Source organism: Hyperoodon ampullatus (genome assembly GCF_949752795.1).
Source record: "Hyperoodon ampullatus genome assembly, chromosome: 4".
NCBI classification, from domain to species: Eukaryota; Metazoa; Chordata; class Mammalia; order Artiodactyla; family Ziphiidae; genus Hyperoodon; species Hyperoodon ampullatus.
The window spans coordinates 35,329,422-35,348,924 of record NC_136917.1 but is presented as its reverse complement, the minus strand read 5'-3'; the positions used below and the strand labels follow the sequence as shown (position 1 = coordinate 35,348,924).

The following is a 19,503-nucleotide window of genomic DNA, read 5'->3' as shown; positions in this document are numbered from 1 at the left end:
ATTGTGGCATGCAGCAAAAGCAGTGCCTACAGAGAAATTTATGCCATCATCAGCTGGGAAAAAACAAAGGTCTGTAAACAACAACACAAGCATCTACCTTAAGAAACAATAAAGAGAAGACCATATAATCACAAAATAAGCAAAATAAAATTATAAAAATCAGAAAGGCAATTAATGTAATTGTGGGTAATTGAAGTAGAAAAAAACTTTTAAGCTAGTTCTTTGACAAGATTAATAACACTGATAAACATCTAATCAATATGCCTATAAGGGAAGACAGAGGGTAAAAGGAAATATCAGAAAAGAACAAAGGGGGAAATGAAAATTTCAAAGGATTTGGTAAAATACAGCATCCATTTTTAATCGCAAACAAGTAATAGAGGGAACTTCTACTTCCTGAAAAAGAACGTATTCATGTATCCTGTAGGTAAATTCAAATATTTGGTCTCTAGGACATAATTATCTCTGTGAAACATCTTGAAGATTCTCCAACAACAGATAACTCTTGGAATTAAGAGGCCATATCCTGGGCTTCCCTGGTGGCGCAGTGGTTAAGAAGCTACCTGCCAATGCAGGGGACACAGGTTTGAGCCCAGGTCTGGGAAGATCCCACATGTCGTGGAGCAGCTAAGCCCGTGTGCCACAACTACTGAGCCAGCGTGCCACAACTACTGAAACCTGCATGTCTAGAGCCTGTGCTCCACAACAAGAGAAGTCACCGCAATGAGAAGACTACGCACCACAATGAAGAGTAGCCCCCGCTCGCCACAACTAGGGAGAAGCCCACGCGCAGCAAAGAAAACCCAAAGCACCCAAATCAATAAATAAAATAAATAAATTTATTTTTTAAAAAAAGAAGACATATCTCAAGATTGAAAGATAATCGTTTTCCTGTAGACCCACACTGAACTTGGACAAAGAAGGAAAGGCAATTCAAATGAAAAGAAAATCTTTTAAACAAATAGTGCTGTAAATAATGGATATTCACAAACAAACACACACACAAACAAAGTAAATGTAAACATAGGACTTACACGTTTTACAAAAAAACCCTCAAAACACATCACAGATCTAAATGTAAAATGCAAAAGTAATAAACTCCTCGAAAATATCATAGAAGGAAATCTAGGTCACTTTGGGTTTGCTGATGAATTTTCAAATATAACAACAAACACAAGGTCTGTAAAAGAAAAAAAGGATAATTTCATTTCATTAAAATAAAAAAATGTCTCCTCTCAGAAAGACAGTGTTAAGGGAATGAAAAGCCAAGTCACAGGATATGAAAAAATATTAATATTTGCAAAACACTTATGTGATAAATAACTGGTATACAAAATATCCAGGAAATACTAAAACTCATCAGTAAGAAGATAAATAATCCAATTGAAAATGGGCAAAAGATCTGAACAAACAGCTCCCCCAAAAAGATATATAGAAGGGAAACAGGAAATATGAAAACATGCTCAATGTCAAATGTCAGTGGGAAATTGCAAATAAAACGAGCTATCACTACACACCTATTTAATGACTAAAATGCAAAACACCAAATGGATGTGAAGGTAATCCTCATTCATTGCTGGGGGGAATGGAACTTGGTACCCCTACAAAGGAAGACAAGAGCTTTCTTTCAAAACAAAATATACTCTTAGTATGTATATTAAGACCCAGCAATCACACTCCTTGTTATTTGTCCAAATGAGATCAACTCTTATATTCACACAAAACTCATAAACAAATACCTGTAGGGGCTTTATTCATAACTGGCATGAGTCAACAGGTAAGCAAGATATCTCGCAAGAGTAAAATAATCAGTGGTATATCCATATGATGAAACAGTGTTCACTAATAAAAAGGAATAAAGTATCAAGCTATGAAAACACATGAAGCAAAGCTCAAAAGTATATTGCTACTGGAAAGAAGCCAATTTGGCAAAGCTATATATTGTATGATTCCAAGTATAGGAGGGTCTTCAAGTACTTCCCCTCGCAGGCTCAAAGGGGTCCTTAGCCTGAAGACACTGACCTCAGGCTCTGCTCCCAACTACAGGTGCTCTCCACCACCACTGATACTTTAAATACACAAACCCTGTTTGAACAATTCAGCAAAATCACTCAAATCCAGTGTTTATGTGGAAATGAGAGAAGAAAATTATAAGCCACTTCTACTAGTTAACCAGGAAACCCCAAATATTTATTCCTTTTCAGAAAAAAATGTCAATCACTTCCAAGGCAATTTCATTTACTACATAATTAATCATGCTTGAATACTTCTCCTCTACAAGTCTAAATCTTGGAACTTCATTTGAAATCCACCAAAAGTAAAGGAGAGGCCACAAAAGCTTAACCACACTCCCTCAGGGATTGAAAAAAAGCAAAAAATTCTTAACAAATGGAATGTAATACTGGAATTTTTTTTCCCCTGAAATTCACCTCTTTGGAAATATTTTATATGGCCTTTGAAGCTCTATTTTACACTACTGAAGAAAGAAACTTAAATAAGTGAGTAAATCTTTTGAAGGGAACTAACCTAGGGATGGGCAGGGTAGATCGTCCATAAAAGTTCAAAAAAAAACCTCCACGAAAGGACTTCCTATAGGATATCTGTTCCCAGTAAAAAATCAGAAGGACTTCATACAACCTACTTCCAAGTGGTCGTTGTCCGCTTCTGCTCATGTAAAATATCCACAGGCCACCCCCCACCCCCCAAAAAAAATACCATCCACGTCACTACAGAAATAGGATAAACAATTAAAATATTTGTTTGAAATGCACTGCGGAGACGAATAGATGATAGGTAATTTGAATCGGAGAGGCAAAATTGACTTTGGGATTGAGGGGAGCGATCTGGAAATTTAATGATTTATTGCCAGCCCTACAAAGAGCTCCTCTGGGGGGCTAAGGTCTTTGAAATTCTGCTTCCCAAACATCTGAAAAACTCAGAGAAAAAATGAAACCGTGTAAGTCGGATGGGACTTGAACCCACGTGCCGGGACTCGAACCCTGCCTAAACCCAGATTGGGACTTGAACCTATGGTCTTTTAATTAGAATCACTCACCTGGTGTTAGACTTACTGAGGCTCGGGTTCTTTGTGTCACAGCGCAGAAGGAATTCAGCAAGAGGCAAAGAGATAGGCAAGATGTAGATTTATTAATATAGGACGCTTGCAAGAGATGCAAGCAGGCAGGGGGCTCTGCCCTGAGGATTAAGTGGGCTATATTTTTATAGTCAAAGGAAAGTGGGGAAGGGGAAAAAGACTGCCTTCTTCCTCATTCTTCGAGTAGACGTCAGGCTTAGGTCACTAGCTCCTCCTTCGTATGGCACAGGAGTGTCTGACCCTATGAGGTCAAACTAGGACTGTCACAGAGCTTATTCAAATCAGAAGAAGGGTGGTAACGTACACTAAAGTATGTTGAATCATCTCAGGTCTCCATATAATGAGGGTCTCCTACTTTGGAATGTCACCTTTCCCTTAAATTCCTGTCCTTGGTGTTAAGGATCATTATCCTGCTGAACTCGACCAGCAGAATGCAGGCCTCATTTTTTCTTTCACTTAATGACCTGGGGCATATCTCATGCTTTTATTTATGGCTTTATACTTAAGGAAGCCTGCTTGGTTCCACGACATTTCCGATAGCTTTCTTGAGCGATCAATAAGTTACAGTGGTCTCCCAAAGTTCCCTAGATTTCCCTCTCTATTTACAATCCCCTACTGGGACTTCTACAACTACCAGAGTAACTATCCTATTCTATCCCTATCAAAACGGGTGCCCGGGGCTTCCCTGGTGGCGCAGTGGTTGAGAGTCCGCCTGCCGATGCAGGGGACGCGGGTTCGTGCCCCGGTCCAGGAAGATCCCACATGCCGCGGAGCTGCTAGGCCCGTGAGCCATGGCCGCTGAGCCTGCGCATCTGGAGCCTGTGCTCCGCAACGGGAGAGGCCACAGCAGTGAGAGGCCCGCATACCGCAAAAAAAAAAAAAAAAAAAAAAAAAAAAAAAAAACGGGTGCCCCCTGGGGCAGAAAGGAAAGGCTGAGACCCCTCAGACCACAGCTAATCCCACGACCGAACCCTGGAAAACAAGTCCCGATTGTCACCTGAAGACCGTGCCTGAGGTCACCACACAATCTGGGGGGAGAAGAGGGACTGCGGACGCAGAGCAGCCGGGTGAGGCTCCGGGGCCAAAGTTCCAGCAGCGAAGTGACCGGACAGGACGCCCGGGGTCCGAGCTGCCGGGCCAACCCCGCCACTGAGACACGGAAGAGACTGAGGTTCGAGCAGCGCCCCAGACCCCCGCGTATCCGCAGACTCCGGAGTTGACCGCGAGGTGACCGGGTCAAAAGATGGCCAGTTTCGGCCGGTTGCGACCAGTCACTTCGCAGCGTCCACAGCCCGGCTCAGCACACTCACCATTTCGAGGCTTCCTGGGTCTGAGTCCCTCCTAACGACTCCAAGGACTAGTGCAGAACACAGGGCAACAGAAGGTACGTGAGAATTAACAGGTTAGTGAACAGGGAAAGACACGCGACCCCCTCCGCTGTAGGAGAAGGTAAGACGTCCACGCCTGAGCGGGGGACCGCCCCGCCCATCTGCCTCAGCGGCCGCCTGGTTGGACAGATCTCAATACCCCGCCCCCTAGTGCCCGAATGACAACCTGTGGGATGGGACCTGTCCCCGCCTGGCACGTTTGCTTGGTAAAACAACATTTCCTGGCCTGGGATTGTCTCAGATGTCTTCCGCAGCTCCTCCTGCACTGGGATTCCTGATTCTGTTTCAAGATGCAGCAAGTACAGATAAGAGGATGGCCCAGGCCAGTCCTGCCTGGAACAAGAGGGTCTTATGTCCTCCAGGGGTCAAGGGCTTGGTGTAAGGTAGTGTGGCCAGGCACGGAACTGTGCTTCTTGTTAAGAAACGCAGACACTTAAATGTGAATTCACCATCTGTAATAAAGGGGTTGACTCCATTTTCATCTTTCGTCCTTGACAGCGCTGGGCATTCCACCAATCCCTGCCCCATTCCCACTTATTAGGTACTTAGCTAAAGAATCCCAGAGCACTTGGCTCTGGTAGGAAATTTGAATCAGTCAGCCTAGCTGGGTGCCAGGACAAATCTCAGTTAAACCACAGGCTATGATGTGTGTTCATTAACTTCTCAGGTGTACATTTTACACTGGTAGGAAATTTTATAAATAAATTAATTAATTGCTAATTTGTATTGGACTATAGCTGATCCACAATGCTGTAGTAGACTCAGGTGCACAGCAAAGTGAATCAGCCACACATATACATACACCAACTCTTTTCTTAGATTCCCCTCCTATATGGGCCATGACAGAGTATTGAGTAGAGTTCCCTGCCTCTACCTCTACATCCTCTACCTCTGTCCTGCAAACAAGTTCATCTGCACCCCCTTTCTAGACTCCATATATAAGCAACATCACATGACATCCAACCTTCTCTGTCTGACCCACAGCACTCAGCACGACAACCTCCAAGTCCATCCATGTCGCTGCAAATGGCATTATTTTGTTCTTTTGTATGGCTGAGTAATATTCCACTGTATTTATGTACCATATCTTCTTTATCCATTCCTCTGTTGATGGACATTTAGGTTTCTTCCAAGTCCCGGCTATTATAAATGTAAATAATGCTGCAATGAACATTGGGGTGCATGTATCTTTTCGAATTATGGTTTTCTCTGGATATATGCCTAGGAGTGGAATTGCTGGGTCATATGGTAGTTCTATTTTTAGTTTTTAAGGAACTTCCATACTGTTCTCCATAGTGGCTGTATCAATTTACATTCTCACCAACAGTGTAGGGGGTGTTCCCTTTTATCCACACCCTCTCCAGCATTTACTGTTTGTAGATTTTTTGATGATGGGCATTCTGACCCCTGTGAGGTGATAACTCCTCGTAGTTTTAATTTGCATTTCTCTAATAATTAGTGATGTTGAGCATCTTTTCATGTGCTTTTTGGCCAACTGTATGTCTTCTTTGGAGAAATGTCTATTTAGATCTTCCTCCCATTTTTTGATTGAGTTTTTTTTGATATTGAGCTGTACGTGCTGTTTGTATATTTGGGAGATTAATCCCTTGTCAGTTGCTTCATTTGCAAATCTTTTCTCCCATTCTGAAGGTTATATTTTGTGTTTGTTTATGGTTTCCTTTGCTGTGCAAAACTTTTAAGTTTAACTAGATCCCATTTGTTTATTTTTGTTTTTATTTTCATTACTCTAGGAGGTGGATCAAAAGAGATCTTGCTGGGATTTATGTCAAAAAGTGTTCTGCCTATGAGTTTTATAGTATCCGGCCTTACCTTTAGGTCTTTAATCCATTTTGAGTTTGTTTTTATGTATGGTGCTAGGGAGTGTTCTAATTTCATTCTTTTAGATAATTTGGACAATTAATAATTTTGTGCTTCAAAGGAAACTATCTATAAAGTGGAAATATCCTTTGGAATCCTTGTGTGATATTGCTTGGAATATAAAATTGTATTGATGGTATGAAAAAAATGGCAATTCCTCAAAAAATTGCAAACTGAGTCACTATCTGATGTAGCAATCCTACTTCTGTCAATTGAAGTAGAATTGAAAGCAGTGACTCAAACAGATATGTCGAAACAGATATATATGTTCATTTCACATTATTCATAGTAGTCATAGGTGGAAGCAACTCAAGTGTCCATCAACAGTTGAATAAACAAAAAATATACGGTGTATACATACATCAGAGTATTATTTAGCTTTAAAAAGAAAGCAAATTTTACTCTTGCTACAACATAGATGAACTTTAGGACATTATGCTACCTGAAATTAGCCTGACAAAAAAGGTCAAACACTGTATGATTCCATTGGTATGAGGTACCTACAGTAGCTAAATTCCTAGAGACAAAAAGTAGAACGGTTTTTTCCATTGTATATATGTACCACATCTTCTGTATCCATTCACCTGTCGAGGGACTTTTAGGTTGCTTCCATGTTATGGCTATTGTAAACAGCACTGCAGTGACCATTGGGGTGCACGTGTCCTTTCAAACCATGGTTTTCTCTGGATATATGCCCAGGAGTGCGATTGCTGGACCATATTGTAGCTACGTTTTTAGTTTTTTTTTTTTTTTTTTTTTTTTGCTGTATGCGGGCCTCTCACTGCTGTGGCCTCTCCCGTTGCGGAGCACAGGCTCCGGATGCGCAGTCTCAGCGGCCATGGCCCACGGGCCCAGCCTCTCCGCGGCATGCGGGATCTTCCCAGACCGGGGCACGAACCCGTGTCCCCCGCATCGGCAGGCGGACTCCCAACCACTGCGCCACCAGGGAAGCCCCGTTTTTAGTTTTTTAAGGAATCTCCATACATACTGTTTTCCATAACGGGTACAGCAATTTACATTCCCTTTTCTCCCTACCCTCTCCATCATTTATTGTTTTTTTGTTTTTGTTTGGTTTTTTCCTCTAATGATGGAATACTCTCAAAGGGGAGAGCTTAAAGCACCTTGTGAATTATTTATTTTATTTATTTATTTTTTCAAATTATTTTCCCATTTAGGTTGTTACATAATATTGAGCAGAGTTCCCTGTGCTATACAGTAGGTCCTTGTTGGTCATCCATTTTATTTATTTATTTTTCAAATATTTATTTATTTGTCTGTGCCTGGTCTTAGTTGTGGCATGCGGGATCTTCAGTTCTGGCATGCGGAATTTTTAGGTGCGGCATGTGAACTCTTAGTTGCAGCATGTGGGATCTAGTTCCCTGACCAGGGATCAAACCCAGGCTTCTTGCACTGGGAGTGTGGAGTCTTAGCCACTGGACCGCCAGGGAAGTCCCTGGTTATCCATTTTAAATATAGTAGTGTGTACATGTAAATCCCAAACTCCCTAAGTATCCCTCCCCCTCTCCCCTCTGGTAACCATAAGTTTGTTCTCTAAGTTTGTGATTCTGTTTCTGTTTTGTAAATTAGTTCATTTGTATCTTTTTTTTTTTTAGATTCCACATATAAGTGATATCATACGATATTTGTCTTCCTCTGACTTACTTCACTCAGTATGACATCTAGGTCCATCCATGTTGCTACAAATGGCATTATTTCATTCTTTTCAATGGCTGAGTAATATTCCATTGTATATATGTACCACTTCTTTTTATCCATTCATCTGTCACCCATCATTTATTGTCTGTAGACTTTCTGATGGTGGCCATTCTGACTGGTGTGAGGTGATATCTCACTGTAGTTTTGATTTGCATTTCTCTAATAATTAGCGATGTTAAGCATTTTTTCACATGTCTCTTGGCCATCTGTATGTCTTCTTTGGAGAATTGTCTATTTAGGTCTTCTGCCCATTTTTTGATTAGGTTGTTTGTTTTTTTAATATTGAGCTGCATGAGCTGTTTGTAGATTTTGGAGATTAATTCCTTTTCGGTCACATCACTTGCAAATATTTCCTCCTATTCTGTGGATTGTCTTTTTGTTTTGTTTATGGTTTCTTTGCTGTGCAAAACTCTTTGCTTACTATAGCCCTCCCAACTTCCTTTCCCCTTCTTTAAAAGAATGCTCCTCTCCTTGCTGCAGGGGAACTTGCATGCCAAGGTTGCTGACCCCAAATTACAATTCTTTGCTAATCCTGGATAAACACATATTTTGCTGGAGAAATAATTGGCATCCTATTTGTTTATGTCAACATGGGTATAGAGTTTAGTTTTGAAAGATGAAAATAGTTCTGCAGATTGGTTTCCCAATGTCAATGTATTTCGTACTACTGAACTATACACTTAAAATGGTGAAAATTTAAATTTATGGTATGTGTATATTATCAAAATTAAAAGTAAACTTTTAAGGCAAGACAGTGAACACAACCCTTAGAATGGAAGAAAATTTTGCAAATCATATATTTAAAAAAGAACTTATACTGAAAATATCTAGAGACTTCTTATAAGTTAGTTATAAAAAGTCAATTAACTCAATATTAAATGTGACAAGCATCTGAAGTCACATTTTTCCAAGTAAAATATACAAATGATCAAGGGCATATGAAAAGATTCTGGCTATTATTAGTCATCAAGGAGATGCAAGTCAAAACCACAATGAGATTCCATGTCACAAAAACTAGGATGGCTAAAATCAAAAAGTGAGGTAATAAGTTTTATCCAGGATAGATGGAGAAATTTGAACTCTCATACAGGTTGGAATGAAGACAAAATAGCGAAGCCACTCTGGAAAAAGTTCTGGGAGTTCCTCAAATATTAAACCTAGAGTTATCATATGACCCATCAATCCCACTCCTAGATATGCCCAAGAATATGAAAATACATGTTTGGCCAAACTTATACATGAATTTTAGAGTAATGTGATTCATAGTAGCCAAAAGGTAGAAACATCTAAAGTTCCATTAACAGATGAATAGGTAAACAATGTGTTTTACCCAATCAATAAAATGTTATTCTGATGTAAAATGAAGGAAATATTGACTTATAATTTTCCCTTGAAAAAACTCATGCTGAGTCAATCAAAAGACCATATACTATAGATTTCTTTTCATATGAAAGACCAGGATGGAGAAAAAGAAAGCAGATTAGTGGTTTTCTAAGGCTGGGGATTGGAGGAGGAAGATGCGAAGATTAGCGGTGGCAGCTAAAGAGTAGAAGAGTTTCTTTTTGAAGTGAGAAAATCTTCAAAAATTGACTGTGGTGATGAATGTATGTATCTACAAATATACTAAAAGCATGAAAATGTATACTTAATGGGTGCCTTCCACAGTGCCATACATTTCAATAAAGTTGTTCAAATAAATCAATGCAGGAAGTGTTTTGCAATGTAAGAGTTTTGCAATGCAGTCTCCTGGGAGTATAATAACTTCCAGGTTAATTAATATCCATTACTTCACTTAGCTATCTTTTTTTTTTTTTTAATTTCGCTGTGCTGGGTCTCAGTTGCAGCATGCGGGATCTTCCATCTTCCTTGCAGCATGCGGGCTCTTTTAATTCCAGCATGCAAACTCTTAGTTGTGGCATGTGGTATCTCTTTCCCTGACCAGGGATGGAAGCCGGGCCCCTGCGTTGGGAGTGCGGAGTTTTACCACTGGACCACCAGGGAAGTCCCAATTATCTTTATTTTTGTTTGTGTGGTCGGAATGCTTAAGATCCACTCTCTTAGCAGGCATGGAGCGACTGGCAGGCCCAGCTGCTGCAACGAATGGCTTGGCTGCCGCCGCCTTCTCCGGCTCCGCCACAGGGGTCACAGTGGCCGCGGTGCTGTCCTCGAGTTTCCAGCATGAGGAGGTGGCCGGTGGAGAGAGGCATCATGTTTGAGGCAGAGACCCTGAGGCAGCCTCGCAAGTGGCCTCGTTCATTGCTCTTAACAATGCCATCACCCTGTGGCAGTTCCTCCTTCAGTTCCTAAAGGAGCCTCAGAACGATCATATGATCTGCTGGACCTCTAATGACGGGGAGTTCAAGCATTAGCAGGCAGAAGAGGTGGCTCGTCTCTGAGGGATTCAAAAGAACAAGGCTAACATGAATTATGACAAACACAGCTGATCCCTCAGATACTATTATATGAAGAATATCATTGAAAACGTGAGGGGTCAGAAGTTTGTGTACAAGTTTGTCTCGCATCCAGAGATTCTGAACACAGTTCCTATGCCAGTGGGCAGGCTTGAGGGAGACTGAAGCTTTACGCATCAGTGAAGTCAGCAGCGAGAGATCCAAAGATGAGGAGAATGGAGGGAAAAAGAAGCCACCGCAGCCTGGTGCCAAGATCCCTAGCTGCATTGACTAGATACTCTGGCTTATATTCTTCATTTACCCTCAGATCTTTGAACTCCTCCAACAGGAAGCTTTTCAAATCTATAAAGGTTGAGAATCCAGCTGAGAAATTGGCAGAGAAAAAAAATCCCCTCAGGAGCCAACACCATCTGTTACCAAATTTGTAACATCTTCCAAAAAGCCACCAGTTGAACTTCTTGCTGCCACCAGTTCAACTGACCCAAGTATTTCTCCATCTTCCAAAGAAACTACCCAAGCGCTGGAGACTTTGTCTTCCCCCAAACTGCCTTCGCTAGAAGCACCAACTTCTGCATCCAGTGCAACTGCCGCTTTTACCACCACACCTCCTATTTCGTCCATTTGCCCTTTTCAGGAACCTCCTAGAACACCTTCACGCCCACTGAGTTCCAACCCAGACATAGACCAGACATGGATGCAGACACGGAGCCTAAAGACCAGGATTCAGCTTTGCCAGAAAAAGACAAAACAAGTAATTCATCAAGGTCCAAGAAACCCAAAGGGTTAGAGCTAGCACCAACCATCATGATCACAGGCAGTGATCCAAGCCCACTGATTATTAAGCTAGCATTATTTTCACAGACACCCTTCTTGACTCTGAGTCCCTTGGTCTCCAGTATCCACTTTTGGAGTACTCTCAGCCCTGTTGCTCCCCTAAGTCCAGCCAGACTGCAAGGTACTAACACACTTTTCCAGTTTCCTTCTGTGCTGAACAGTCATGGGCTCTTCACTCTGTCTAGCCTGTATGGACCTTCCACCCCTGGCCCATTTTCCACAGATCTACAGAAAACAACCTTTGTACTTGTGGAATGGGAGAAACAAGGAATAAACAGAGAGACATTGAACATGAATATACTTAAAGTGTGCGATTGATACTTCCACAATGATGATAATAGTCTATTGTGATTTCTGTCATTCCCCATTAAAATGCTTTTTTTAGGGTTCCCTTAAAAAAAAAGAACCTCTCTTCATAACTTTCAATTATACAATACAGTATAAGTGTATCAGATCATCATGTTGTCATCTTTAAATGCAGTTTTATTAGTTAGTTATACTTCAATAAACCTGAGGGGAGGCAGGAAGACTTTTAAGGTATTTTCCAATTTTCAGTACAACTTATTGTTTTTCTTCTATCAGTGGAAATGGGAATACAATTGCCTTGAATGCTGACATTTCAAGGTTTTCTAGGCACACAGGGAACACTGATCTAAAATAAATTTCCTTCCAGTGTAAAATGTACAGCTGAAAAGTTAATGCACACATCTCACAGCCTGTGGTTTGACTGAGATTTGTCCTAGCACCCAGCTAGGGCTGAGTGATTCAGACCTACCAGAGCCAAGCGCTCTGGGATTCTTTAGCTTAAGTACCTAATGAGTGGGGATGGGGAGGGATGGGTGGAAGGCTCAGCGCTGTCAAGGCGCAAAGATGAAACTGGAGCCAGCCTCGTCATTACAAACGGTGAGTTCACATCTAAGTGTCTGCCTTTCTTAACAAGAAGCACAGTTCCATGCCAGGCAATCCCAGGCCAGGGAAAAGTTCTGTTACAAACCTTAAGTGCCAGGCGGGGACAGATTCAATCCCAGCGGCGCTAAGTGATTCTGCTGAGTCAGGCTTCCTCTCGCAGGTTGTCACTCAGGTACGAGGGGGCGGGGTATTGGGAATCTGTCCAAGCTGAAGGGCGCTGAGGCAGGTGGGTGGGGCGATGCTCCGCACAGGCGTGGATGTCCTTTTTTTCTCCATTTGCGCCTAGACAGAACTTTTCCCTGGCCTCGGATTGCCTGTGATAAGAGGATGGCCCAGGCCAGTCCTGCCTGGAAGAAGAGGGTCTTATGTCCTCCAGGGACCAAGGGCTTGGTGTAAGGCTGTGTGGCCAGGCATGAAACTGACCCACAGAATAGCTCTTAGTAGGGCTGGCAAGAACTCATGAAATTTCCAGAGCGCTCCCCGCCTTCCCAAAGTCAGTTTCCCCTCTCCGATTCACATCATCTATCAACTATTCGTCTCCCGTGGTGCATTTTAAACACACCCAGTATTTTAATTGTTTATCCTATTTGCGCAGAGTCGTGGATTGCATTGGGGAGGAGGGCGGTCTGTGGATGTTTTACACGAGCGGAAAGCCGAGAATAACCACTTGGAAGTACGTGTATGAAATCCCTTCTCCTCCCAATTTTTTCTTCTTGGAAGAGACATCCTATGGGAAATCATTTTGTGGAGGGTTTTTTTTTTTTTCCAAACTTTTCTGGACGAGCTAACCTGTGACCACTGCCCATCTCTGGGTTAGTGCCCTTCAAAAGATTTACTCACTTATTTAAATTTCTTTTTTCAATAGTGTAAAATGTACTTAATTAATAGAGCCTGAAAGCCCGTATAAAATATTTTCAAAGAGGCAAGAAGGGTAAATTTCAGGGGGAAAAAAAATCCAGTGTTACATTCCAGTTGCTAAGAATTTTTATTTCACAGGCTTCCCTGGTGGCACAGTGGTTAAGAATCCATCTGCCAATGCAGGGGACATGGGTTCAAGCCCTGGTCCAGGAAAATCCACATGCCGCGGGGCAACGAAGCCCGTGCACCACAACTACTGAGCCTGTGCTCTAGAGCCCACGAGCACAACAACTGAGCCCACGTGCCACAACTACTGAAGCCTGTGCACCTAGAGCCCGGGCTCCGCAGCAAGAGAAGCCACCACCATAAGAAGTCTGCGCACTGCAACGAAGAGTAGCCCCTGCTCGCCGCAACTAGAGAAAGCCCACGCGCAGCCACGAAGACCCAATGCAACCTAAATAAATAAATAAATAAATAAATAAATAAATAAATAAATAAATAAATAAATAAAAGGAATTTTTATTTCACTTTTTTTCATTTCCTAGTGAGTATGGTAAGTTCTTTTAGACTCTCCTTTACTTTTGGTTGATTTCAAATGAAATGCCAGGATTTAGACTTGGAGACAAAAAGTATTCAAGTGTGATTACTTATGTACTAATTAAACTTGCCTTGGAATTAATTGACTGACCTTTTTTTTTCTGAAAGGAATAGATACTTGGGGTATTCTGGGTGAACTAGTAAAAGCGGCTGAGAATTTTCTTCTCTCATTTCCACGTACACACTGGGTTTGAGTGATTTTGCTGAATTGTTCAAACAGGGTTTGTGTATTTAAATGATCACTGGTGCTTACCGTATTTAAAGACTTGTTCTACTATCACTACACTAATTTTAAGACATTTCCATTACTCCCAAAATGAACCTCATGTCCATTAGCAGTAACTCTCCCTTCTCATCCCGAGGCCTAGGAAATCACTAATCAATTTTCTGATTCTATATATTTGCCTTGCTGGGTATCTCACATAAAATATCAGTGGTGGTCGAGAGCGCCTGTAGTGGGGAGCAGAGCCTGAAGTCAGTATCTTCAAACTAAGGCCCCCCTTTGAGCCTGCACAGGGAAGTGGATCTTCCTGGACATCCTCCCCCTGCCCAATCCTACCTGCTCACACCCACCAATGGTAGTCCTTATACTGTGAGAAGCTGCAGAGCCCTGAAATCTGGGGGTGCAAGTTCACAAGGGTGTAGGGAAGTTGCCCTTTCAGGGTGGTACTTGTGATTTCCTTTAGCCTAGGCATTTTACATGTTATATTTGAGTGGTCCCTCCATGATAATAGGTGCACTCAGAGTGTAATTTGTGCCCATTGAGAAGTCTGTGAGGATGAGGTGTTCTGTCCTGTGGACAAAGGGTTTATGAATATGGGAGTCCATTTGGATCAGAGCCTTAACCTGAATCAGGCTTGGAGTTTCCTGACTTGTGATAATGGAAGCCTGGGGTAGGGAGAGCTTCCTTGCCCACAGGACTGGGGAGGGTTAGTGGAGCTCCCAGAGTTTATTTTTGTGGGTGCTCAGGTATCCCTGCCCTCATTGAGAGACTGACCATTTACAGGACTTTTATCTCAAAGGGACGTATATAGACTCTCAACTGTGGAAAGATAGTCAACTTTCTGAATGTGGGCTTTTCTTCCAAACTGTAGGGAACACAGGCTGCTTACCTGTTTTGATTCTAATACTTGTGTTTCTTTTCTTGGATTCCTTTATCCATTGAGGATTACAGCCCTTTGATTCTAATTTCCATTAACACTTGGGCTTTTAAAATTTATGTTGATTGACAGATACCATCTAAGGCAAGAAAAATGTGCAGTCAAGTAGAATTTTTGTTTCATTTAGACAAGAGGACCTCAAGACGTGATATGGGTGTACTTAAGTCTCAGGTGCTTTTCCATTTTTAGGTCAGCGTTTGTAAGTGCCTGTTGCCTAGATAATTTTGACAATTAAAAGGCCTCTACTCTTCCTAAAGGAAATGAATTTCTACTTTAATGGATATGGGGAAAAATACAATTTAATTCTATTTTAATTGATAGGAAATCACCTCTAAGTTTATGTAAATCTTTCAAATTCCTAGTCCATTTAAAGGTTAAATTGCAAACCTCAAATGTGGTGTAATATGCTCCTTATTTCTGAAAATATTTCCAATGTTTACTATAAAGGAGGGAGGAAAAAGCAATAATGTCCCTTGTCCTTTTAGTTAGGAAGGGAGTTTTTATTTTTTTGCTTTGCAGTTTTATATCCATAACTGTTTAAAGGATCAAATCTTGCAGTGGTTTTCTATGTAGGATATTCAAAATTAAATTCCTGAGGGAAGAAATTAACTTACGAAGACTCCCTGCCCACAGCTGTTGCTGCACTCCTCTGCTCTGAACTCCATCTACCCTCACATAACCAGTTTTGATTAAGCCTTCATCATCCTTTTAGTGTTTCTTAATATACAAACAATCCAGTGTGAATGCCTGTTTTTCTTACAGATTTTATTCTCATAATGGTTATCTGGGATCCACCTATTTGATGTTTGAGTACTGAAAGTTAAGCCTCACCATTACCTAGTGCTTCTTACCTGGACAGGTTGATTAGAAAGCCTGGAGGCTCCTGCTCTGTGAGCTGCTGTTTGCTGGGGAGCTTTTCCTGTGCCCTGTTCTGCCCTGTGTTGCAACTGCTGACCCCACCAAGCCTGGGTTGTATATAAGGAGGACTCCAAGTTGGCAGTTTCTGTTAGTTCCTTGTACTTTGGGAGCAGGAATATGAGAATGGGGCCCTCCTTCCAGTGGTCCTGGGTTGATGTCTGAGCTGGAACCTATCTGTGTTTAGATTAAAGGTGTGACTGAGGCTGGGTTTGCCCAGACATTGTTGGGTGTGGGAGGATTGAGGGCTAGGAGGATGATATACCCTGTGACTAAGATGAGCCCAAAAGATAGTCACTACTATAAAAAGAGCAGTTACTTCAGAGAAAGTGAAAGAGAAGAGACAGGGAAAGGCAGCCAGTAGGTGGTGAGCTTCCAGAAGGCTCACCAAGGGCGGGGGACGAGGGGGTGGGGGGAAGATGGAAAAAAAAAAAAAAGTAGGCTCACCAAAACTTGTAAGTAACTCTGAGGCGCTTGCCCCTTCATCTATTGCAACAAGGATCCTTACCCTCTGGGTTATGCCGGACAACACTCACTGTCTCCGTTTGGCACAGCAAAGGGCTTAGTTCAAACCCAACTTAAACTCGGGTTTCTTAAGTTGTGTAAAGCTATCAGGGTCGTGGAGGGGGCCTCTAACCCTGTGGGCAGTGACTGGAGGCTCTCTGAGGAGGGATTTAAGTTGGCCATAGGCTTCTGATGCAAGGCACTGCCCTAGGTCCTAAATTAATATGCCAGTAAAGCTGCAATTATCCCCCTGGTACTGGGATCTCTTAAAACTAGAGGCTGCCACTGAGATGCCTGTTATGGCTCTGGTACTGGAAAGAGCACTCCAGCATTTCAGCTCGGCTACTGACAACTATTTGTGATATGATGTAGCCAAACCTTGGCTGGATTATGCCTTCCGTGGGAGAGATGACATTTCTTTCTTCAGTCCTTTGAAAGATGCTGTGGTGCTGGAGAAGCCACCCTTCTCCAACACCTTGGTTGCCTGGATAGTTTCTTGGGATTCACTGAATGCACAGATCTGGGGATTGCGTAGACTAAGAATGACAATACACCCTGGTACATAATGGAGCTCAGTGGAGAACTGGTGCCCTTCATCCCTTAATTGGGACATTCTTGATGGAGAACCAAACACAGTGGTCCCTACATCTAACCAAACATCAGGCAGTCATCAGGATGAGTTGTAATGAGTCAGTCCTCTTTTTTTTTTTTTAATAAACTTCATCTCTTTTGGAGCAGTTTTGAGCTTTACTGAGAAACTGATCAGAAATTACAGAGAGTTCCCACATAACCCCTCTGTATCCACACAGTATTCACAATTTTTAAATCTTGTATGACTGGTCCATTTGTTACAATTGCTGAACTCATACTGATGCATTAAGGAGCAAAGATTACATTAGCATGGAGTTTTTGTGTTACATGATGTGTGGATTTGGCAAGTGTTTAATAACACATATTCATTTCTGTACATAGAGTGTAGTTTTACTTCTCTAAACTTCCTCTCTGCCACACTTATTGATTCATCTCTACCTCTAATCCCTAAATCCTTCAGAAGCAAAGATCATTTTACTGTCTCGTGCTTTTGTCTTTTCCAGAACGTCATATACTTGGAATCATACAGTATATAGCTTTGTCAGATTGGCTTCTTTCACTTAGCAATATACTTTTACGCTTCCTCTATGTGTTTTCATATCTTGATACCTCATTTCTTTTCATCAGTGAACAGTATTTCATCCTAAGGATATACCACTGATTATTTATTTGACTCTTGAAAGATATCTTGCTTACCTCTAACTCATGCCTGTTATGAATAAAGCCCCTGCAGGTATTTGTGTATGGGTTTTGTGTGAACGTAAGAGTCTAACTCATTTGGACAAATAACGAGGAGTGTGATTGCTGGATCTTACTATATATAGTAAGAGTATATTTTGTTTTGAAAGAAAGCTCCTGTCTTTCATTGTAGGGGTACCAAATTCCATCCCCCCCAGCAGTGAATGAAGATTATCTTCACATCTTGACTAATATTTGGTGTTCTGAATGTTTTGTATTTTATGCATTAAATAAGTGTGTAGTGATATCTTGTTGTTTTATTTGCAATTTCCCATAGATATTTGAGGTTGAGCATGTTTTCATATTTCTTATTTCCTTTGTATTTTTTTTTTGGAGAGCTGTTTGTTTAGATCTTTTCCCCATTTTTAATTGGGTTGCTTGTCTTCTTACTGTTTTTGGTTTTCGTTTTTTGGGGGGGGGGTTGGCCTCACAGCATGTGGGATCTTAGTTCCCCGACCAGGGATCTAACCAGTGCTCCCAGCAGTGGAAGTGTGGAGTCTTAACCAGTGGATATTCTTGGAAGTCCCTCTTCTTACTGTTGAGTTTTAATAGTTCTTTAGATATTTTGAATACCAGTCATTTATCACGTAAGTGCTTTGCAAGGATTTTCTGCTGTTCTGTGACTTGTTTTTTCATTCTCTTAACACTGTCTTTCTCAGAAGAGATGTTTTTCATTTTAATGAAGTGAAATTATACTTTTTTTTTTACAAACCTTGTGTTTGTTGTTATATTTGAAAATTCATCACCCAGCCCAAGAGGACCTATATATCCTTGTATGATATTTTCCAGGAGTTTAATACTTTTGCATTTTACGCTTAGATCTGTGACATGTTTTGAGGTTCTTATGGTGAAATGTGTAAGTCCTGTGTCTACATTCTTGTGTGTGTGTGTGTGTCTGTATATAAATATCCATAATTTCCAGCATTATTTATTTAAAAGATTTTCTTTTCATTTGAATTGACTTTCCTTCTTTGTCCAAGTTCAATGTTGGTCTATAGGAAAACAATTATCTTTCAATCTTGGGATATGTCTTCTTAACTCCAAGGGTTGTCTGTTGTTGGAGAATCTTTCAGATGTTTCACAGAGATAATTATGTCCTAGAGAACAAATGTTTGAATTTACCTATAGGATTCATGAATGTGTTCTTTCTCAGGAAGTAGAAGTTCCCTCTGTAGTTGTTTGTGAACATAAATGGGTGTTGGATTTTATCAAATCCTTTTTTATTTTCATATCCCCCACTGTTCCTTTCTGATATTAGTAATTTCTGTCTTTTCTCCTAGTAATCTTGACTAGATGTTAATCAATGTTAATCTTCTCAGGGCTTCCCTGGTGGCTCAGTGGTTAAGAATCTGCCTGCCAATGCAGGGGACACAGGTTCAAGCCCTGGTCCGGGAAGATCCCACGTGCCACGGAGCAACTAAGCCCGTGCACCACAACTACTGAAGCCTGCGCACCTAGAGCCCATGCTCTGCAACAAGAGAGCCACCGCAGTGAGAAGCCCGTGCACCACAATGAAGAGTAGGCTCCACTTGCTGCAACTAGAGAAAGCCCATGTGCAGCAACGAAGACCCAACGCAGCCAAAAAAAAAAAAAAAAATCTCATAGAAGTAGCTTAAATTTTTTTTTCTCCTTCAATTCTCCACAATTACATTAATTTTGTTTCTGATTTTTATAATTTTATTCTGCTTACTTTGTGCTTATATCCTCTTCTTATTATTTTTTCCTAAGGTAGATGCTTGCATTATTGTTTACCCATCTATTTTTTTTACCAGTGTATTTGGTTGATGGCATAAATTTCACGGTAGGCACTGCTTTTGCTACATCTCACAATTTAGCTCAAAATAAATTTAATTTCTCAAGTCTTCTTTAATTCTATGTATTATTTAGACATGTGTTGTGGAATCTCTACA

General features: G+C 41.3%; 1 pseudogene across 1 annotated transcript; it reads left to right on the top strand.

The window, feature by feature from the left end:
* The first annotated feature begins 2,786 nt into the window (after nucleotides 1–2,786).
* On the top strand, nucleotides 2,787–11,639 carry LOC307051155 (ETS domain-containing protein Elk-4-like; annotated as a pseudogene). The gene is made up of 4 exons: nucleotides 2,787–2,793; nucleotides 4,302–4,478; nucleotides 4,737–4,860; nucleotides 10,298–11,639. The product of its transcript is annotated as an ETS domain-containing protein Elk-4-like (transcript).
* Nucleotides 11,640–19,503: the final 7,864 nt, after the last annotated feature.